The 23,204-nt window shown below is 42.1% G+C and overlaps 1 pseudogene; it reads right to left on the bottom strand.

Moving 5' to 3' along the window:
• Positions 1-12,947, bottom strand: part of LOC107500572 — a 56,350-nt pseudogene extending 43,403 nt beyond the window's left edge.
• Between the last annotated feature and the right edge of the window lie 10,257 nt (positions 12,948-23,204).

Below are 23,204 nucleotides of genomic sequence, written 5' to 3'. Positions count from 1 at the left end.
TGCGAAGTTTCTGTTGAGAAATCAGCTGACAGTGTTGGGAGCTGCCTTGTAGGTAATTAATTACTTTCTCTTGCTGCTTTTAAGATTCTCTCTGTCTTTAACCTTTGGCATTTTAATTATGATGTATCTTGCTATGGACCTGTTTGGATTCATCCTGCTTGACACTCTGTGCTTCCTGGGCTTGTTTGTCTATTACCTTCACTGGGTTAGGGAAGTTTTCTGTCATTATTTCTTGAAATAGTTTTTCAATTCTTTTCTCTCTTCTTCTTCTGGTACCCCTATGATGCAAATGTTGCACTTCCTGTTGTCCCAGAGGCCCCTTAAGCTATTCTCTCTCTCTCTCTCTTTTTTTTTGGATTCTTTTTTTCTTGTTGCTGTTCTGATTGGGTGTCCTCCTCTACCCTATCCTCTGTTTTATCCTATCTGTTGATTCCCTCTAATGTACTCTTCATCTCAGACATTGTATTCTTCATTTCTGATTATTCCCCCATTATGTTTTCCATCTCAATTTTTATGCTTTCTATCTCTTTGTTAATGTTCTCCCTGAGGTCATCTACTCTCCCCCTAAGTTTCTTGAGCATCCTTATAATCAGTGTTTTGAACTATGTATCTGGTAGATTGCTTGTCTCCGCTTTGTTTAGTTCTTCTGGAGCTTTGTTCTGTTCTTTCTTGTGGAGCTTGTTTCTTTGTCTCCCCATTTTGGTGCCTCCTTGTATTTGTTTCTATGTATAAGGTAGGGTTCCTAAGCCTCCCAGTCTTAGGATGGCTTTATCTACCAGGGGCCCAATGTCACTACCTTCTCTGATCACCTGAATGAGATCCTCAATGTGTGTCCTTTCTGTGGTTTTTGTGTTCCCTTCTGATGTAGTTGAGACTTGGTTCCAGTTTGTACTTCAATGGAAGGGGTTGATCCTTGGGCTGATTGGTTATGAGGATTGGCTGGTGAGGAGCTAACCTTATAGAGCAGGATTCACTTTAGCAGGACTCTGAAACCTGCCTAATCTTCTCTTCAGGCATGTGCTTCTCAGATTCAGCTCTGGCTGGTGCTCCAGCTCCATTGCCAGTCAAAGCAGGCCACCAGGTATGCTGGCCCAAGGGCCTTCTAGGAGGAGCCCAGCTGTAGGCCAAATTTAGCTGCAGCCTGTACATTTCCAGGGCCACCTGGTAAGAGTCAGTAAGCAATCCACAAATTGCTGCCACTTATGCTGCGCTTATAGGTGGCTCAAGAGGCCAAGCCAGAAACCGAGGCTGGCTGCCACTAGAGCTGGACTTGGTGCTGCTCAGCAAGAGGCACAGGTTATGCTGAGGCCAGACTCTGCTTTTTTGGATTTCGTGAGCTTTTGAGAGAGTTTAGGAAAGTCCACAACATGAGCCAACACAGACCATTTGTATGAAATAAGCCACTAGAAGCAGCTTTGTTGGGACACAAGTTGGGAGAGGCAGAGTCTCAGGGAATCACCCAGGTGGAGCGACCTGTGTTAAATCGGTTGACGGAGACTTAGATATGGAGGATGCCTACATTGCATTCTGGGAGCGGGGAGGGATCAACTAAGGAACAATGGATATTGCCAGTACTTCTGTCCAGGAGAAAGCCACCCCTCCAGCCCTCACCCTGAAGACCAACAACTTAATGTCTTCTCATAAGTCCCTGGCACTCCTCAAGCAGCTGCCCCAATGCTGGAACTCAGGGTGAGTGAGTCCATCAGCAAGTAAGTCCAAGCACGAGCCCTTTAAGAGGAACATTTGTGACTTCAGCTGCCCTCTGTCTCACTTATCTACAATCTCTGCTGGTTTTTCACAGCCAGGAGTTGAGGAGACTTTCTTCCCAGCACTGGAACCCTGGGCTGGGGAGCCCAGTGTGCAGCCAAGACCCCTCCTGATTTTGAATCATCACACATGGTTGTGAGACCAGACTGTTGGACATCTCTGCCCCTCCTACCAGCATCGAGGTGGCCTCTTATGTATGTCTCCAGTAGTATGACTTCTCTTCTGGCAGACCTTGGACAACACCCAGTGATGATTGCTCTGTAGTTTCTTTATAATTTTGCCATGGTCCAAGAGGAAGCATGCAAAGCATTTACCTTCTACACTATCATGACCGATCTTCCTCCAATTTACACTTCTTGATTCCTTCACCTTTTCACCCAGCCCCCTAACCCTCTTCCCATCTGGTAACCATCAGTTTGTTCTCTGTCTGTAAGTTTGCTATTTTATTTCTTAATTTTATTCTTTAAATTCCACATGTAAGTGAAATCATATAATATTTGTCTTTCTGACTTATCTCCCTTAGTGTAATACCCTCTAGGTTCATCTGTGTTGTTGCAAATGGTTGCAAATTCTTTTTATGGCTGAGTATTATTACACTGTATATATGTACCACTTCTTTATTCATTTGCCTTTCAATTGGAGTATTCAATCCATTTACATTAAAGTAATTACTGATAGGTATGTGATTATTGGCTTCTTATTGTTTTCTGATGGCTTTTTCATTGTCTGTTTCCTTCTTATTCTCTTGCTCTCTCTTCTTGGATGTTGATGACTTCCTGCAGTGTTGTGTTTGGATACCTTTCCCTTTATTTCTTGTATACCTCTATTATAGCTTTTTGGTTTGTAGTTTTCATGTGTTTCATATGTACCAAGCTATGTTTATACCAGTCTATAAAAAGTTGACGGTGGCTTAAATTCAAAGACATTCTAAAATCCCTACCATTTTCACTCTCCCCTCCATATTTATGCTTTCGTCATTTTTTTTACTTGTTTATGTCTGTGTGTTTGTGTGTATCTCTTAACGTACTGTTGTTATTAAACATGATCTTCCTATCTTTGCCTTTTAACCATTTAACTAAACTTACCATTAATCCTCTGCTTTTATTATGTTTCCTTTTGTAAGTGAGAATTTTTTCCTTTGCAATATTTTCTTATTCTTATTTTCGATTTTTTCTTTCTTCTTTTTTTTTTAGAAGTCCCTTTAACATTTTTTTTTTTTTTGTAATATCGGTTTGGTAGTGATGAACTCCTTCAGCTTTTTCCTATCTGGGATGTTGATACATTTTGCTGTGAATAAATACCACCCAGCATTAGGAGAGCCAGCAAACACTGCATCAATAGTAAGGGCTTAGGAGCCTGGCTTTGCCATTTATGTTGATATGACTTTGGGTAAGTTACATAACTCTCTGTCCTCAGTTCCCTTGTCTATAAAGTGGGAATCATAATTACACATTTATCAGTGGGCTGTGATGAGGACTAAATGTGTGACTATTCTTAGGGAGCTTGAGATAGGACATGCCCTGTACAAAGCACAAGATCCACATGTAAGACATCTTTGGTGAGAGGCAGGGATTTGTTGGGCTTTGTTCAGAGTCCAAAACTCTACTTAACCATACCTCTTTTACTGTACATTGTTTATCTGTCTTTATGAATTGATAGATTTTGACTGGATCTTTTCCCCTTCCTGTTCAACATTTCCTGTTGCTACGAAGACTATCTGCCATTCTCTACAGGCTCAACTCTTGAATCCTTCTCCATGGCCAAATGGTAAATTTTAAAATGAGATATGTGGAGTCTTTCAAATTTTGTCTTCAGGATTAATGTGTCCCCACCCCACTTGTTGCAAATGCAGACCCACCAAAATGTCCCTAAACTGGCACATTTTCCATGTAACATTTTCCTCAATTTCCTCACTGCTCCTGAGTTCCATTCCTTTAGCCCTCTATTGGCAAGGAGTTTTTATTCCCACAGAGTGAGGTAATCATACTGGTCATCAACCCCACCACACATTGGTAATGGAAATTCCCAAGTAGTAACACTGCTGGCCTCATGCAGTTAGAGGGCACAATCTCCAGAAGATTGTGAAATGGTGGATACGCTTTTGTGAATATCAGTCTTCACAGCAAGGAGGTGTATGTTGGAGGCCCCTAAAATCTTCTGCATTAGCCGTTGCCTGTGGCATCCACTCTGAGTGACCTCCTCATTCCCTTATGCTAATGAACAGAAGGAGAAGCCTCGGGAACATCATTTTCATATTAGCCAAGCCACTTACTGCCAAGGATTTGAATTAAAAAGAGATCCAAATATGTTGGTCCACAATCTAGATTTTGTTTCATAGAAAATATTTATTTGATACAAGATACATCAGGATATTTTTAAGTTGCATCTGAAAGAAAAAAACATCTAAAGTGGAATTTTGAGCAGGTGATGGTTAAAAAAGGAAACAGACATGATTTCTTGTGTGAGAAATATTACAAATCTTCAAGGTCATATTTATTTTTAATTATAACAATATGTGTGTTTTTCATTAAAAACCTTAGAAATTACAGAAAAACATGTCATCGAGAATGGAACTCTACCCCTCTCAACTGATCTCCCTAGAATGACTTTCTGTGTACATGTCTTTAAGTTTTTTTTTTAAGTATGCACATAACTATTTGTATATATGAGGAAACTCGTATCTGTCTTTCTTTAGACACAAAAGATCATATCACATGTATTACTTCTTTTGCTTTCTTTGGTAAGTACAAAAAATTTTTTAGGACAGCTCATTCTCGGTAACAGCCATGTAATATTCCACTATAATTCTGTAGGTACCATAATTTAAAGCATCCTTTGTTCACTTTTGGATTATTTCCAATTTTTCACTATGATAAGTGGTGCTGACATTAACATCTCTCCACATACATTTTTACAACTCTTATAAATACTTCAGTATTAATTCCAGGCATTGAATTTGTTGGGAAGAGGAATGAACATTTTAACTTTTGAAAGATATTGTCAAGCTGTGTTCCAAAAATGCCTTGTAGATTAATACTTCCACAGTGGTCATAGATTTCTACACATTTTTTATCTTTACATTAACTATTTAGAACTCTAATTGAAGACCAGTACATATGTAAAACACTTAAATATAACTTTTAGACAAGAAAGACAAGATGTAACTATTTAGCACCCTCTAAATGTGACTCATTCATTCTGTTTCTTTTTTCTCTCTGGTGTTCCTGGCTTGACTTCATGATGTCTCCACCTCACCTTCAGTCACCCTGATTGGAAGCGCTTGTACTACGAAGTGATGGGAGTCTTGTTTAGTTATCTGAGCTGGGCGCTAGGCATAGGCATAGCCTGCAGTAGATCCTGGCGCGTGTGGGAGTTGGACAGCAAAGATTATCCCATTGTGTTCTTTGGACTTTGGGACGTTGTCTATTTAAAAGTTGTTAACATATCTGGCTCCATGCATGAGTTGCCCAGCTCTTTCAGAATGAATGAGAGCTGGGTCATTTCAAATGAAATCTACTACGGGCAGGGGCTGATATTGTTGGCAAATTTTATAAAGTTAGCCACGTTGTTCTTTTGCTCATTGGCATTTTTTGTCACTTACATTAATGGCCCATACCAAGAATTCCGCAGAATGTATTACAATATCTCTGCCTCATTGCTTTTCTTTAGCTGTGGTTGTACCCTCCTTACAGTGATCTGGAATTTCACTGCGGAATTTTATGGTCAAAGCACCTTCGACTTTCCATCTAACTTTCCTGTTGGAAGAGAAATGGTAAACCAGAAACACATGTCCTATGTGTTCCCAGTAGGAATCACAACTGGCATCTTATCACTGATAAGTGCCATTGTTTTCTCCTGTGATATAGATTTTATCAGACAGTGCAGTCAAGTGAGGCCTGTGCCTGGGGTCACAACTTCAAAGCAGAGGCCTGACTGAAGGGCTTACTCTTTGGAATAGCTGGCAATAATTTTCTTGAAGAAACTTCTTATGTACACATGATATTATTGCTACCATCTAGTCATTTAAAATAAAACATATTTGTGTGCCTGAAGCTTATATTCTCCTCTTCTGCTCGGTTCTGCAACCTATTTTTTGAAACTGTAAGCTTTCTTAAATCTGTAGGCTAACATATTTTGTACATGTCCTGTCAAAACTCAAAAGCAGGGGAAAATGCTGGCATAATGAATGCAAGGACACAGGTACAGCCTCGATGAACACAACCAACTCTTAGCTAAATCAGAGGTTATAAATGAGCTCACATATGCACACAGGAAAAGAATCATGTTCAAGCTTAGCGGTCTTTAACACATGCTAACTGGTTAGGTTAGGGCAAGGTTTCTAGACCTTAGCTCTGTTGATATTTTAGGCTGGGTTCATTGAAGGTGGAAGTGGGGGCCATGCTGTCCACTGTAAGATGTTTAACAGCCTCTGTGGCCTCTACCTACTAGATTCCAGGAGTGCTCCTCTCTCTCCGGTAGAGAATAAAATGTGACTCCAGATATTTCAGTGTCCTCTGAGGGGAAAAAGGCTCCCCATCAAGATCGACTGGATTGGAGGGAGCCTATGACTGTTGCTATGGACCATATGGCATGGAGAGAGGACTTCGAGGAAGATGACTTATCTAACGAAACTGCACAGGCTCAATACACCTCAGCATCCATTTGCCTGGGTCTTTACCTACCCTTAACTCAAGGGTCTACTTGGGTGATTTCCTTCTCTCTCCCAGGGACTTTTGGCAATATCAATGAAAAGTATAACTTTTGAAGTATAACACTCTATGGAAGGATTAGATAGCTATATTGATATCACTGATGAGAGAACTGGGAACCTTGGAAGATAAATCTGAAGAAATTACCTGAAACGCAGAGTGTAAGGAAAAGAAATTAAAAATATGACAGAACACTTAAAAGACATAGAGGATAGAGTGAGAAGGCCCAATTTATGTCTCAAAGCATTTCAGTAAAATAAAAATAGATTGTGAAAAAGGCAAGATTTATAATGAGGTTGAAATTTTTCCAGAATTAGTGAAAGACATGAATCCTCAAATTGAGAAAGCACTTTTTTCTAAACATTTATATATATATATATATTCAATTATAGTTGACATACAATATTATATATTATAACACATTGATTAAACATTTATATAACTTAGGAAGTAATCATCCTGATAAGTCTGGTACTCATCTGACATCATACAAAATTATTACAATACTCCTAACTATATTCCCCATGCTGTATTCTACATCCCCATGACTATTTTGTAATTACCAGTTTGTACCTCTAATCACCTCCCCTCTTCACCCAAAGTGACAACCATCAAAATGCTCTCTGTATCTAAACTTGTTTCTGTTGTTTGTTTATCCTGTTCTCTAGATTCTATGCATAACAATTGTCTATCTCTGTCTGACTTACTCCACTCAACACACTCAACACAATATCCTCTAGGTTCATTCATGTCGTTGCAGTTGGCAAGATATTTCTTTTCCTTCCTTCCTTCCTTCCTTCCTTCCTTCCTTCCTTCCTTCCTTCCTTCCTTCCTTTCTTTCTTTCTTTCTTTCTTTCTTTCTTTCTTTCTTTCTTTCTTTCTTTCTTTCTTTCTTTCTTTCTGTACATGTCCTGTCAAAACTCAAAAGCAGGGGAAAATGCTGGCATAATGAATGCAAGGACACAGGTACAGCCTCGATGAACACTTCCTTCCTTCCTTCCTTCCTTCCTTCCTTCCTTCCTTCCTTCCTCCCTTCCTTCCTCCCTTCCTTCCTCCCTTCCTTCTTTCTTTTTTTCTTTTTTTCTTTTTTTACAGCTGGGTAATATTCTATTGTATATAAGTACCACCTATTCTTTGTTAATTCATCCATTCATGGACACTCAGGTTGCCTTCAGATCCCGGCCACTGTAAACAATGCCAAAATGAACATATGGATGCAGAGGTCCCTTCAAAGTAGCATTTTGGTTTTCTTTGGGTTAGTACCCCAAATTGGGATTACTGGGTCCTTCTATGTCTCTTGTTATAAACATTGTTTTAAAGTCTATTTTGTCTGGTATGAGTATTGCCACCTCAGGTTTTTTTTTTTAATTTCTATTTTCATCAAATGCCTTTGTTCACCCTTTACTTTCACTCTGTGTGTGCCTTTTTATCTGAAGTGAGTCTCTTGTAGGCAACGGTTCAGCCACACTGCTTTTTAATTGGAGCATTTAATCCATTTACATCAAAGTAATCATTGGTAGATATGTAGTTATTGCCAATTTATTATTCATATTTTGATTTTTAAACACCTCTGCTTCTTCCTCTTCTTAAAGAAGTCCTTCTAACATTTCCTGCAATACTGGCTTGGTGTCGATGAACTCCTTTTTCTTGTCTGGGAAGCTTTTTCTTGTCTGGGAAGCTCTTTATCGGTCCTTTGATTCTAAATAAATAGCTTTGCTTGGTAGAGTAATCTTGGTTACTGTAGGTCTTTGCTTTTGATCACTTTAAATATTGTCTGCCAGTCCCTTCTGATCTGCAAAGTTTCTGTTGAGAAATTGTCTGACGGTCTTATGGGAGCTCCCTTGTAGGTAACTAATTGCTTTTCTCTTGCTGCTTTTAAGATTCTCTCTTTGTCTTTAACCTTTGGCATTTTAGTCATAATGTACCTTGGTGTGGGCTTCTTTATGTTCATCTAGTTTGGGACTCTCTGTGCTTTCTGGGCTTATATGTCTATTTCCTCTGCCAGGTGAGGGATGTTTTCAGTCATTGCTCTTGAGTAAGCCCAAGGAGAGAGTCAGCCACTAAGAAAGCCAGAGGGTCACCAGGGAACAGACCTGGTCAGCCACAGAGAGCAAGAGCCCTCTGTTCTTGGCAAGGCAGATCACTCCATCCTTCATCCTGCTGTCAGGCCCAAGAATGCTGGTGGAACTACGTGTCTGGTAAGAGCAGGACTGCCTTGTTAGGCTGCAGTCTTGAAGAACGCATGACCATTTGTGCCAGCACAAATGCAAATGTGAGCCTGCCCCTCATTCCCACTCAAAATGCAGCCACTTATTCAGTCAAACTACTTGACAACTAGGCTGCGATTGTTCACCCTTAGTTCATGCCGATGAGGACCCACCATGCAAAGAGCCCCTGGGAAACCTGCAGACGATCCAGGCAAGTGAGCCAAAGGCCAGATGGCTTGGGACAGGTCTGCAGTCTTGGGAGAATGCATCCCACTTGACAAAGGCATTCATTTTAGTAATTTTATTTTCAAAATGCAGAAAGTTTGAGTGGAGTTTTTAAGCATTAGAATCATGGATCCAGTGTTTTTGAGAATAGTTCATTGTTTTTAATTATTTTAAATTCTCTATTGTATTATCTTTTCCAAGGCTTGGTATCTGGTTCTATCACTCCTAAACCTGTTTTCATAGAAAGCCTCGAACAACCTCCACCTTTCATTAAAATAGGAGAATGTGATCTTCCTGAAATAAAAGAGACAGACTCCTATGGTCCAGTCATCAAGCTCCTTGGTGTTTACCTGAAGGAGATGGAAACTCACATCCACACAAGAACCTGCACAAGGATTTTTGCAGCAGCTTTCTTCATACTTGCCCAAAATTGAAAGCGACCAAAATATCTTTCAGTAAACAAGTGAATAAATAAAGTGTGGCACATCCAGAACATGAAATGTTATTCAGAGCCCATCTGAAAAGGCTACACACTGCATGATTGCAACTGTGAGATGTTCTTGAAAAGGCAGAACTATAAAGGCAGTAAAAAGATTAGTGAAGCCAGGGGATGGGGTGAAGGAATGAACAGAGGATTTGGAGTGCAGCGAAGCTACTCTGTATGATACTATAAAAGTAGATACATGTCATTGTACATGTCTGAACCCATGGAACATACAACATCAAGAGTGATCCCTAACTTACACCATGGCCTCTGGTTGATAATGGTGTGTCAATGTGCATTCATCGATTGTAACACATGTGTCACTCTGGTGCCAGGAATTGATAGCAAGGGAGACTGAGTGTGTAGGGGGCCAGGGGATATAAGGGAGATTGCTGTACCTCCTGCTCAGTTTGGTTGTGAATCTAAAACTGTTCAAGCAATGAAGTTTATTGAGAGAGAGAGAGAGAGAGAGAGAGAGAGAGAGAGAGAGAGAGAGAGAGAGAGAGAGAGACCATTATATGTCACTTGAGCTCCCAGTCAGGCTCATCATGACCACGTGTAAAGGAGATTCTCCCAATATCACTGTTGAGTCTAAATACTGTTCAGGTCCCTCAGCCTGCCACCCAAGGTTCTTCGTGAGACCTGTCCCAGTGTCCCTTGCTGGACCGGATCCTCTGTCCCCTCGTCTCCATGCATCTCCTCCGCATTGGCCAAGAGAACCTCTCAGGTCTCCACATTCTCATCCATTGGGGCTTGGGCACATGCCATTCCCTCTTGGAATGCTTCTCCTTGGTCTCTGCTGTCACAAATGCTTGTCAAGTGGAAAATAATTCCCCTCTCCCCAAATGCTACCATCTCTGTCCCATTTTGTGACATGGTTCTATGAGAAATCTAAGAAAATATACACACAGATTCAGTCAGTTATCACTCAGCTATGGACTGAGATCAAAGGCATTTCTGTTTTCTCTCACTTTAGAGTGTGCACTTGAAGGAATACCATATGCACACACCATATATTTTTTCTGAGAGACAAGAGAAAGAAGGAAGGAGAGGTCACGACCTGCCGAAAAGAGGCAGTGTCTTGCCATAAGGAGCATGTAATTATCCCACACCTGGGCCCCATTCCTGGCTCTCAGATATGATCTAGAGGATGGACACCCACAGCCACGAGGACACGCAAGCTACGATTGTATTATATCTGTGCTACGTAAGGAGGCACTGATCCTTTACTCCAGTGCAAAGACAAACTAAGTCTAGCGAGTCCCAAACAGGGATTCTATGTAAGCATAGTCTGTTTGGGTCAGAGCGTTTTACATTAGAGTGAAGTCCCAGATTTCAATGTCCCTACTGGGACATTTTCATTAAATGGTTTCCTGGAGCCCTACTTATCGCACCGTTTTCTCACTCTTGTGAGTAAGTCTAAGGAAACCCTGACTCTTGAAAGCCAGCGCAAGGGCTTTTGAACACACCCATGTTTGTCTCTTAAGGGAATTAATGAATTTCTTATAAGAGAAAACTGCATCATCGCATGTCTAACCAGGATGGCAACATTATCGTTGACAACAATATTAATGAGCCAAAGAAGCCTGCATTGCTGATGGCTCAACATTGCCTCCCACCCAGGACGTACACTGCTTGGAGCAGATCACAAAATAACCATATGGCTCTGGCAGGTGGCCCTTGTCTTCCGCCTTGGGGGATTCTTCCTGCAGTGCCATCAAGACCAGGATGTTTCTGGTCAGAAATGCTGCTCCAGGGGCAGAGCCCTGTAGTCAGGAGCTTACAGTTCTCCTTCTTTCTGATGTTAACCTGGATCAGAGGTGGGAAAAGCTCAGGTCAGGAACCAAAGGCCTCGGCAGGTCTTGCCAAGCAGCTTTGGTGTCCATCAAGTATGTGACCCAAATTCATCTGGACTCCTCTCTGGGACTTCCTGCTTTCTCCCTCTCTGAGCCCTTGCTTGGCAAGATGAAATCAAGGCCCATTTCATCCTTCATGGTGATATACTCGGCTGTTCGCCATGAGCCAGGATGACACAGGCAGCTTAAACATTGCTCAAAGGTTTTAATAGGGTTGATAGTTACATTTCTCCTACACACAAAAGTGTTGGTGACAATTTTACAAAGAATGATACTGTTTATAGACATCACAGGACTATCATGATGTAGTTTCAACTGACAACAGTTTGCCTTATGCGCAAAGATTATGAAATGCCTAGTCAGAACCCCACACATCACAGGCTTCAACTGCATGTTGTATCCATTCCTGTTGGCCCTTTCTCTGCACTGGGTACTAGGAAATGGAAGACTTGTAAAAATGTCAAGCCTGCTCATAGGATGCAAGCCTTGTTACTCATGTTTCAAGGTGGAAGAAATTACATGACTAAATCATAAGCTGTAACTATCTGGTCTAATTTCCAAGCCATTGTTCTTGATTTTGTTTTGTTTTGTTTTGTTTTGTTTGTAAGGCAGACAATATTTATCAATAATTAAACAGTGGCTATTCAAAAGACATTAAGCACATTGAAAAAAATGATGTTAATTATGACTCAGCCATTCTATTTGGTTGTGGTCACCATTTCAAAATCCACTCCTAAGCATTCCAATCACTCATTCCCATATCCCAACAAGTGGCCTTTGTTGAGGGCCTCTCAGCAGTGCCACATACTGTTTTGGGCACCTCAAGACAAACAGTCGCAGTTGGAAGTCAACGCACACTGACCACAGGTACTACTTGAGCGATGACAAAGGAGAGGTCAAGGGTTTGGGATCAATGGCATGATGTTGTTGGAGTTGAATGCAGGCCTGGGTGACCCGTGGAGTGAGAAGATAATGAAACAAGAAAAGAAGGCAGAAGGCCTACCATAGACATTATTCATTGACTTGAACCTGAGGAAGGAGCATTGGACCTGATTAGCATTTTGGGAAGGTCTTTTTGGCTGCAGTGGAGAAGAGATTCTTTTTTTTGTTACAAGCTTCCAGTGACAAGAAGTGAGACTGCATCATGTGTGAAGAAGTATGATCAGGTTGGCATGGGGAGCTAGGTAGTGGAAAACCCAGGTATGTAGAAGGAACTTCCTACACCTTTGGTTGTGCCCACTATCAGGCCCCAGTGTCAGGTGCTCTTACCACATTGCTCAGCCATGAAATGCCAAGATACTGAGTCAGAAACAGCTGGGCTCAAATTCTGCCATTATCATGTATGAGTTATGGGACCAGTGGCAAATTGCTAACTTTGTCTCAGCCTCAGTTTCCTCACTAATAATAGGATGATCTCACAGAGCTGTGGCAGAGTGAAATGAGGTGTATGTGCTGTGGGACAGTGCTGACCCATAGGAGGTACTCAGGAACTGGTACCTGCTATCATCGGTGTGACTAGCCCCATGCACAGGGCAGTGGAAGCCTTTGGACTGGCCATGGAACCATCCCTGATATAAGGGAGCAGGGAGCCTGTGTCAGAGAGGCCGAGAAAGCAGAATATAACGGTGACGGGGGTGGGGGGCTTGGTAGAAATGTTGTCAGTGGTGCAGTGCAGAGGGAGATGCCTTGATGGGGCCATACTCATGAAATGGAGGATGTAAGTAGATGTGGCCTGAGGCAAAGAAGGAAAGCAAGTTGTCAGAAGCCCTCTGTGTCAGTTTGGTTTTGTTTGGTTTTGTCAAGAGCTGTGAAGATGTATATAGGACAAATACGATGGTTGACATTTCCCTTTGGTCTCACGTGTGTTCAGATTTATTTAGATGGAGCAAAGGAAAAGTGGTCTCTTGCTATTTAATGAGTCACCAATGAAGACAATCTCAACAGGCCTCCTTTATTCCCTCACTGATGTCCTTAATCAGTGATTTTCAGTGCAGATTTGGCCCCAGAAGACTGTGAGCTATTTCTGGAGAGAGTTGGGGTTGTGCTGACCACAGGTGTCCTGATTATAGGCTTCTGGTTGGCAGGAGCTGGGGGTGCTGTTAAACTCCTGCAGTGCACAGGACACCCCACGACAGAGCATCATCCAGCCCGAAGTGCCACTAGTGCAAGGTTGAGAAGCCAGGACTGAAGAGGTGTCTCTTACCAACCTGTTGTGCTCTTGCTTTAGGAACTAGGAACATGTGGTGAGGCAGATGGAGCCTCTGAGCTATAGTCTCCGGATGGAGACAGGACAGTTTCAATGAGTGGCTGGATTCAGCTTGTTGTAAGCTGCCTGGAGGAAAATGGGCTGTGGAAGAAGCATGGGAAGGGGCATCCCCAGTGTGCTGGGCCAGAGAAGGCTCTGTTTTGTAGTTTGCAGTGTGCATATCTTTCACCTTCTGAGTTACGTATATTCAGTATTTTATTCGTTTAGATGCTTTTGTAAATGGGATTGTTTTCTTAATTTCCTATTTTGATAGTTCATTGTTAGTATATAGAATACATTCATTGTGTTGTTGTTGTTGTTGGTTGGTTGGTTTTGTATTCTGCAACTTTACTTAATTTCTTTTTAATTCTAACTGGTTTTACGTGGAGTCATAGGGTTTCTTACACACAAGATCTTGTCATCTATAAACAGAGGTCATTTTACTTCCTTTCTGATTTAAACATTTTATTTCTTTTCTTGTCTGAATGCTCTGGCTAAGGCTCCCAGTCCTATGTTGAATAGAAGTGGCAATCATGGGCATCTTCATCTTGTTCTTGATCTTAGAAGAAAAGCTTTTAGTTTTTCCCCATTCAGTATGATGTTAGTTGTGGACTTACCATATATGACCACTATTATGTTCTAACCTAGTTTGTTCAAAGTTTTTATCATGAAAGTGTGTTGAATTTGTCAAATGACTTCTCTGCATGTATTGAGATAATCATGTGATTTTGGTTTTAGTGTATTACATTGGTGCAATAAGGTGGTGTATCACATTGATTTGTATATGTTGAATAACCCTCACATCCCCAGGGATACATCCCGCTTGATTATGGTGTATGATTCTTTTAATGTGATGTTGAATTAGGCTTAGTGATATTTCATTGAGGATTTTTGCATCTATAGTCATCAAAGATATTGACAAACCTACAATGAGATATTACCTCACACCAGTTTACACATAATTATTCATAGGCAAGAATTTACTCTTGCCATTTTCCTAATTGTTTTTTGTTCATTTGTAGTTCTTTTGTCTCTTGCAGTCTTTGTTGTTTCACTAGTTTTTTGTGTGTGTGTGAGTGTGGCTTGCTCCATGTTGTTCTTGTATTTTTAACAAGGATCCTTCCTTAAAAAAAAATTATTTTCAAATTCTTTGAATACAGCTTGCAGTCAGGAAACCATGTATGGGAATAATAGCCATGCCCTAGATGTCACTTATAGAGTCATGCTTTTGGAAATTTAGTCTTCTAAATCCTTCCAAGGGCACTGTTATGAGCTCTAGACCTTCCTTTGTGTTCCTATAGTAGTTTGAAGACGAGAGTTTTCAGGCACAATAGCCAGTACATAGAGAGACCTGACCTCATGAAATCTATGGAGGTATTCAGGGTGGCTGTGGAATCAAGTGAATGATAATTATAATGGCCGCCAAGTAGTAAATGAGTACTGGGCCCTCTGCAGGCTGGTGGATTTGGTTTTGGACCGGTTGAGTTCAGACATGGATTTCCAAAGGCCATAAATGGAGAACTTTTGCGGACAATCAGAGATTTTGTGTGTGTGTTTTAAACTTATACAAGTATTATGTTGTACAAATAATGTTTATCTCACTATGACAAAATTAGAAAATATGGTTTCTACATTGTTTAAAGCTGTTATCCCTCCACCCTGAGACACCCATGCTCTTCTAGACTTGTGAGGATGTATATAAACTTGCCTTATTTTCCCCAAACAGATGCCATTTATTTTTATTCCAAGCAGTCTCAAGCCCACAGAAAATTCACAAGAATGATATAAAGAATCCTCATGTGTCCTTTGCCCAGAAACCTAATTCTCATTCATTAATTTAGCCTGTAATAACATCTTTCATATAGCAAAGGATCAGATTCAGGATCATACATCTCACCAAGTTGCCATGTCTCTCTAGCCTCTCTGAATATGGAATAACATCTCAGTCCTTCCTTACCTTTCATGGTCTTAATGTTTTAAATGATTTAGGCTAGTTATTTTATAGAATGCCCTCATTTGAGGTTTGTTTAGTGTTTCCTTATGGTATGACCCAGATTATGCATTTTGAGCCAGAAATTCAGGAAACACTGTGTTGTGTCATTGTATCTGATCAGGTGGCACATGATGTCAGTCTGTCCCATTACTGATGATGTTAACTGATTATTTACTTAAAATAGTGCTGATTTGATTACTCCATTGTAAAGTTACCCCCTGCCCCCTACATGTAATGAATAAATATCTTGCGAATAGATATTTTGCTATTTGTCCCATCCCCAGACCACTTTCACCCAACAATATTAGCATGCATAGGTGGTTCTTGACCGAAATAATTACCACTATGGTGGCTGACAGATATTATCACTATTTCTACATTTATTAGTTGGGTAGCTACTATAAAGAAGACCTCTCTCTTATCCCCCATTGACTCATTCTTTAATTTATATCTATTGCTATAGACTCATATTTCTATCTATTCAGAGATTTATGAAATGTTAATAATCATTCTTTGATGCTCACATTGTCCCACATTTGGCCCATAGAAGCCCCTTCAAACTGGCATCTGTGTCCGTCATTCTTTGAAGGTTTCCTTACTTTCCGAAGCAACAAGATGTTCCAGGCTCATCTTGTTTTCCTACCCCAACTGTAGAATCAGTCATTAGTCAAGAGTTTTGGTTCATATTAGTCAAATTGTGTTTTTGAAACAAATATCTAGGTGATAGGTGTGCTCACTGTTATTGTGGTGTCATAGCTCTAAGGCCTTCTCAGTGGGCAGTGCTAAGTTATAAATATGTCTAGATATGTGCGTGCACACACAAATGTACAAACATCATATACATAAATATATGATTGAATGGTGACCCCGTGTCCCCCTTGCCCCAATTCATGTCTACTCAGAACCTCAGAATGTTACTTTATCTGGAAGCAGAGGTCTTGAGGTTGTAAGTATTTAAGGATTAAGATAAGATCATACTGAATTAAAGGGGGCCTTAAATCCAATGACTGGTGTCTGTATGAGAAAAAGAGAGCACATGCTGATAAAAGACCCATGAGGACAGAAGCAGAGATTGGAGTCATGCAGCTATAAGCCAAGGAATGATAGGATTGCTGAAAACCACCAGAAGGTAGGAAGAGTCAAGGATGAACTCTTTCCTAGAGCCTTCAGTGGGAGTATGGCCTTGTTGACACCTTGATTTCAGACTTCTGGACTCCAGAAATGTAAGAGAATCAATTTCTGTTGTTACAAACTACCCAGTGTAAGATCATTTCTTATAGCAGTCCTCAGAAACTAACACAACATCAAAACATTTAAACAATACCTCCAGATGCAATGCAGTAGTGCAGAGTTCATTCTAACATTCCCCTTTCCATTTTTGTGCCTCCCTTCTCCAACAGTGAGAAATCTATCTCTCATTATATTCAGTTGCCTATAATCAGCCAATCTCTTGATCCTGCCAGGCCTCTACCAGACTCCTGTGTGAACCTTGAACCCCAACTCAGGCCTGCCCATCACTCCTGTTCTGGCACTGTTCTCACACCAACCCTAGCTTGGGTGGGCCTGGCTACCTTGCTTTCTGGCACTATCTGGCCTTTAACACAAACCCTGAACCCCGCCTCTGCCAATTCAGGCCTACCTGCCTTACCTGTATGCCTAGCTCATTTGGGGAAGGGGCTGGATATTGTTTTGATCCAGAGGCTTTTGGTTCACATAATGGAAATCCAACTAAAACTGGCTTGTGAAAGCTAGCTCACAAAATGGAATCCCACTCAAAAGAGTTGACCTCAGACACTATTGGGTCAGTAACTCAGTTATTTTGCTAGACTTGAGTCTGCCCATCTTTAAGTTTCCCTATATGAACCACTACTGGAGTCTTTGCTGATTCTTGAGCTCTGCTCCCATATTAACCTATATGTATTTGTTAGTCACTGTACTGACCACCTTGGTGTACAATTTTTTGCTTAACTTTTAGTCTCATCATACTTCTCTGTGATTTTCCTGAGAACTAGGAATCTGCCATCCCTAGCAGTATCATGTCATCTAGATCATAATAGGCCCCCAAAGATTGGCAAATGACTGAATCATCATGGGCAGAGATAGTCCAGGAGAGAGTGAACAGAATGACAGGATCAAAAGTTTTATGAGTTTAAATTGTTGACCATGGACTTGTAACCTATAAGGGCCCTCATTCTCTTTTCATGAGCTATTGATGCAGTCTCCCAACTCTAGATGCTTAGGATCGAGTTGTCATCCCTTGCCTGCCCCATATCCAGTCAATCATTGAAAGCTGTGGATTCTGCCTCCTAATTCCTCTCAAATTCCTCGCTTGTTTCATCTGCACACCACTGCCCTTATCTCTGCCCACATTCTCTCTCATCTGCAGTGGCCTCTTCACTGGTCTTCCATCTTGTCTCCTATCTTGTCTCCTCTAATCCCCATCTGAGAGCCAAAGTGAGGTTTCTAAGGCATGCATTTCACCAGTACTTCTCACCTAGAGTCTTTGGTTTCCCACTGACTGCAAGATGAGATTCTAGGTCCATAAGGTAGATTGTTAGACCCTCCATTACCTGGCCTCTGCCTAGCACTCTAGCTTTCCCTCAAACCTCTCTGTGCTCCTTTTCTCAAATCTTTGTATGAAACACCCCTTTTCCTGGAATGCTGCCTTTCTCCTCCTGGATTTACTCCTGTAGTATCTGGAGTGCTGGTTCTTAAAATGTAGTGTGTACAGCACTCACCTGGAGGACTTGTTAAAAATGGTGATCCTGATACAGAGACCCTGCTTACTATGCTTGAAGAAACACTGTTCTAGGTTTTGATGGATGAGATACCTATTTGCTCCAGTGTGGCAAGTGATTAAATCCTCTTAAAGAATCAGAAGTGAGTATATTAATAAAATATCAAGTTTGAATGTGGCTCTTACACCATAAAAGCAATGGAACCACAGATTCCATTCATCAAAATTTGTAAGGAAATTAGTCCTTATTCAGACTACCCAAACTCCTATCAATTGCCTATAAAATATTCTTGGTCACAGCCTCCTGAGCAGGCTCATTAGGCAAAGGGGTTTTGAACCCCATTCAATCTAAAATGCTTTGTGGCTGGCTATTCCCAGAGAGACATTTCCTCCTCCTATTCTTTATCAGAGTGATCCGTTTTCATATAGTAATCACTGTTTCTAAGCAACCCCAACCTCTGGAGGGCTCCTGAGTTCTCAAAACAGAAATCAAGAGAAGGAAATGAAATCCTTGCCTTACCGGGGTCCAGGAAGGGGTGGCCTTCCCCAGCAGCACTGTAGCTCAGCTCCTGCAGCCCTGCCTATGGGATCCACACCTCTGCCACTGGGGCCTTAGAGACAGATCCTTTTGCTTGGAGTGGGGGTGACTCCAGGTGGATGTTTGGAGGTATATCTGCCATTCCCACTACTACTATGTCTTCCAAGAGCATTTCTTGCTTATCCATCTGGGAAGGGGGTGAGGGAACGTTAGAACCCATCATTTTAATGTCTAGACCAACAGTGCCCAATAGCAATATAATACAAGACACTCAAGCCATTTTAAAGTTTCCAGTAGCCATGTGAAAAATAAAAGAAATAGGTAAAGATAATCTTAATAATATGCATTATTTATCCAATATCATAATTTCAAATTTTTATGTCAATTAATAACATGTTTCACCTACTTTAGTTTTCATCTTAAGTCTTCTCAATGTAGTGTGCATTTTATACTTACAGCATATCCCAACTTGGACTGGCTGCACTTCTTGTGCTCAGAGACGCACTTGGCTGGTGGTGACCATACTGGCAGTGCAGGATTAGACCACACGAAAACGAAACCATATGTGGGAGGCCAAACAAGGAGATAGAGAAAGGAAGGAAAAACTGCAGACTCATTCCATGCCAGGGGCAGGAAGCTCTGAAACATTCCTGTTCAGGCAGGCTAACTGCAGAGCCCCATCGACACACAGGTCTCTAGTGCCCCTAATGCCCAACTAGAAACACTTCCTCACTTCTCCAAAGATGCTGTTCTGTGCTGAGCTGTAGCATGCCCCAAACAGGTTTGACTGGACAATTCTGAATGGAGGGCAGGGCTGCTGCCCCCAAGAGGTGTTTTGGATATGATGGCAAGTGGTGGCTATGAGAATTTTGTGGGCACAGTTGAGAGTACAGATAATGCATAGTGCAGAATTGTTCCGAGTCCCTACCAACTTTGGAGTGCCCCCTCAAACATTTATGTTAGTAAACAACAACAACAACAACAACAAACAGTCAAGAATCTCGCTCTGTTAGTCACATAAACACAAAATATTTTTGCACATTTTACCATGACTTGAATTTTCTAGGAAAGCACTACTTCAGAAATCAAAGAGAGATTATGTTACTAATTGTTCAGAATTGCCAAGAGTGTTTGCCTCTTTGGAAAATCACATGACCAGCATCCATGTCGTTCACAATGTTTGAACTGTATCAGTCTGTTACCTTCACAGTGAGTCAATGCAGAGAGGCAAGCAACCGACAACTTCATAAGATCTTCTGGTGCACTCAAGCCCAGTCTTGTGCACTCCGAAATGGTTACCCGTTTATATTAAACGACATTCCTTTTCCTCTCTATTGCGTCTATACTCTGCTTGACTCAGGTGGGCCAAATTTCTGTAAAGAGCCATATAGTAAATATCTTAGGTTTTGTGTGCCATATTTGGTCTGTCCTTTTTATGTTAACAATTCTATAACAAGTCAAAGCCATTATTAGATCGTGGGAGTACAATGGAGTGGCTAGAGCTGATCTGTAGACCCTAGAGCATAATATTTGTGTTTCCGATGGATGAGTATAGGTAGGTTATATTATCTGTTAATTTCACTTAAGTATATTTATGGTGACATTACAAAATATTTGTTGTAGAACAGGCATTGCATATGATGAGGTTGAAAACTACTGACATATATGCTGATAAAAACATGAACAGGACTGCAGAGAAATCTCAGGGTTGAAGAATGACACAGAGACAAATGTCTGATCCAGTCCCACCAGCCTCTGCTACTTCTTTTGGTCTAATTACCCAGATCCAAAACTCTTTTCTTACCTACTGCCCTAGTACCTCAAGTTTTCTCTGTGAGTCTTCTATCAGTGACACAACTCTTTCTCTGTTCTCTGGGCAATGTTTTCTCACCCAGGCCTCTATCTCCATGGGCAGAATTGTTAGGAATTTCTTCACCACTAGAAGCTCCAGGATTTGTTCCTTAGAACACATCTTTGGTTTCAGCCATTGATAGTAAAGCTCCAGGAGTTGGTTGAAAGCTTCATAACACTCAGATGCTTCTGCATACTAAAAATGCCTGAAGCACTGATGGAAAACTTCAGAGTCAGTATCATAGACTTGACACACTAACCCTGATTCAAGGTGACCTAGATTGCATAACTCAGGGCCATAGTCATTGTCCCCTTCCAGTAGTGTACAATTTATCTGTGGCCCAAAGTCATGGATGCCAATTCGTTTCTTTGTGTAATTCTTGTGGGTGAGGCACCTACAGCTGAGGACAGAGCAAATAGAAAGGAAAAAAAAACAGTAGTTAACAAATGGTATCCTTACATCCCTCAATTGCTTACTTTTTACCAAAGCCCTAAAATAGCAGAATTTAATCTTTTGGGAGGTTTTGAGAATCTGATGAAAGCCATGGACTCACTTCCCAGAAAAATATATGTACACATATAATTCTGCATCCAATTTCCAAAACATTTACAAAACATCCAGACCCATGCACAGACTCTAGAAATGTGCTGTCTAATATGGTAGCCACTAGAGCCCTGTGGGATTTTAAGGTGAAATGAATTAAAATTAAAAAATTCAGCTCCTAGCCACATTGCAAGTATTCGGCAACTATGAGTGCATAAAAGAGAGTTGTATTGGACAACTCTGCTCCAAAATTCCACCAACCAAAGCGAGGAACACCTGCCATTCACGGGAACCCACCAAGGATGCGCTGGCCTGTATCCACTCCCAATATAATAACAATCTTCTTGTGTTTCTGAATATAGGCAGGCCACAGAAGAAATAGAGGAGTGACATTTACAATACTGGTGAGTAATCCTGAAAGTCCATCTAGCCATAAGTAACTTTTAGTCACCTTCAATCATGGACATCTTAGTGTGAAGCATGCCTTGTAAGGGCACCAACTCATCAATCCCTCATTCTCCTCTACTCGAGGTCTGTGTAGTTCAGCCAATATCACCGTGACCCTCATTATGCAATGGCATTCCAATGAGAAAAATACCCTGCCCACCGTGGGCCATCAGGAATCTGGTCTGCATTCATAGCGAAGGACCGGTATCCCGTTCAGCACACTGTGTGCCAGGTGCTGATCCAAGCCCCCTACACATATTAGTTCATTTAGCCCTCACTCAATGGTAGGGGGTGGGTGCTAGTATTATGCCCTGAATACAGATGAGTGGACTGAGGCTCGAGGCTTGGGAGGACTGAATAACATGTACCAGGTCCCATCACAAGTGCTGCAGGGAAATGGGGATGAGGTGAGACTTCACAGACTCTTGCAATGCTCATGTCTAAAAGCATCCGAATGGCCTTAGTGTAACCTCTGAGGTCACAGAGGAGATCACATACATGTCTCCACGGATGTGAAGACCAGTACTATGGGTGCTCTCTCTCTCTGCATTTTGCCCATACAGCTCAGGTACTTGACCTATTTCCTGGATGCCATCAGAGAATAAAATACTCATGACATCTTCCTGCTCAGTCATCCAAAAACGACACTGTGGTTCCTCCCATCCCATCCCTAAATGACACACAGGTCTGTATAACATCCAGTTGATAAAATTGCCTGCAGCGGATCCAACTGCATGAAAAGGGAACAGCACTGTGCCTGGCACAGAGTCAGAGCTCCAGCTGGTGATCGCTCTGCTCGGGAGGACTCCTTCTGAGGAAGCTTTTTCCCCCCTTCTAGGCATCTAAGGGTCGTTAGAAGGCATCCAGGAACCGTGTTGGTTTGGGCTGAGGACAAACCTTTCCCGTGCTGCAGCCTCACAGCTGGGCAGCCCTCCCCTGAGTGACCCAAACCTTCCCCCACGGATCCCAGGGAATTGACCCTCCAGTTTTGTCTCCATAGGCCGCTCTGGGTGAAAACTTCACCTCCCCTCAGGGCCGATGGCTTCTCCCCAAACACTCCTGAAGGAAGCGGTGCTCACAGGGTCCGTGAATAAAGAGGCAGATAAAGAGGCGTGCGAAGAGGCACGGGGAGCCGTGAGCTGCGGACACTAGGGGAAAGGCAGTTGACGCGAGCGAGGAACCAGCGCGCTTCCCGATACACTTGTCCCGCTTCCCAGCAGGGAGCTACCAGGCTCCGAGGACCCTGGGGAGGCCTGGTAGGGTTGCAGGGAGTGGCGGCGGGATCCCGGGCGAGACAGGGTCCTGCCACCCGTCGTTGTTCTCCCACGCCCAAAGGAGGACAGGAGCAGCGCGTCACCTGTCTCTCCTACTCCTGCTAGAACTGAGCGCGTCAGGGCTGGAGCTGCCGGGTTGCCGTGGCTTCTGGTTGGGCGAGACGAGGTTGCTCCTTCCATTCCCCCACCGGTGGGGGAAAAAGGGACCCGAGCCCACCGCTCCTAGCATTCCCGAGCCCGTGGAAGGGACAGGGGCGAGTGCTCGCGGCTTCCATTCGCCCGCCCATGGAGTTACTGGGTCCCAGTGCTCGCCTTTCCTGCCATTCC

This window comes from Rousettus aegyptiacus, unplaced genomic scaffold (assembly GCF_014176215.1).
Source record: "Rousettus aegyptiacus isolate mRouAeg1 unplaced genomic scaffold, mRouAeg1.p scaffold_m13_p_5, whole genome shotgun sequence".
NCBI lineage: Eukaryota > Metazoa > Chordata > Mammalia > Chiroptera > Pteropodidae > Rousettus > Rousettus aegyptiacus.
Note: the sequence above shows the minus strand (reverse complement) of the source record. Positions and strands in the feature narration are given on the sequence as shown.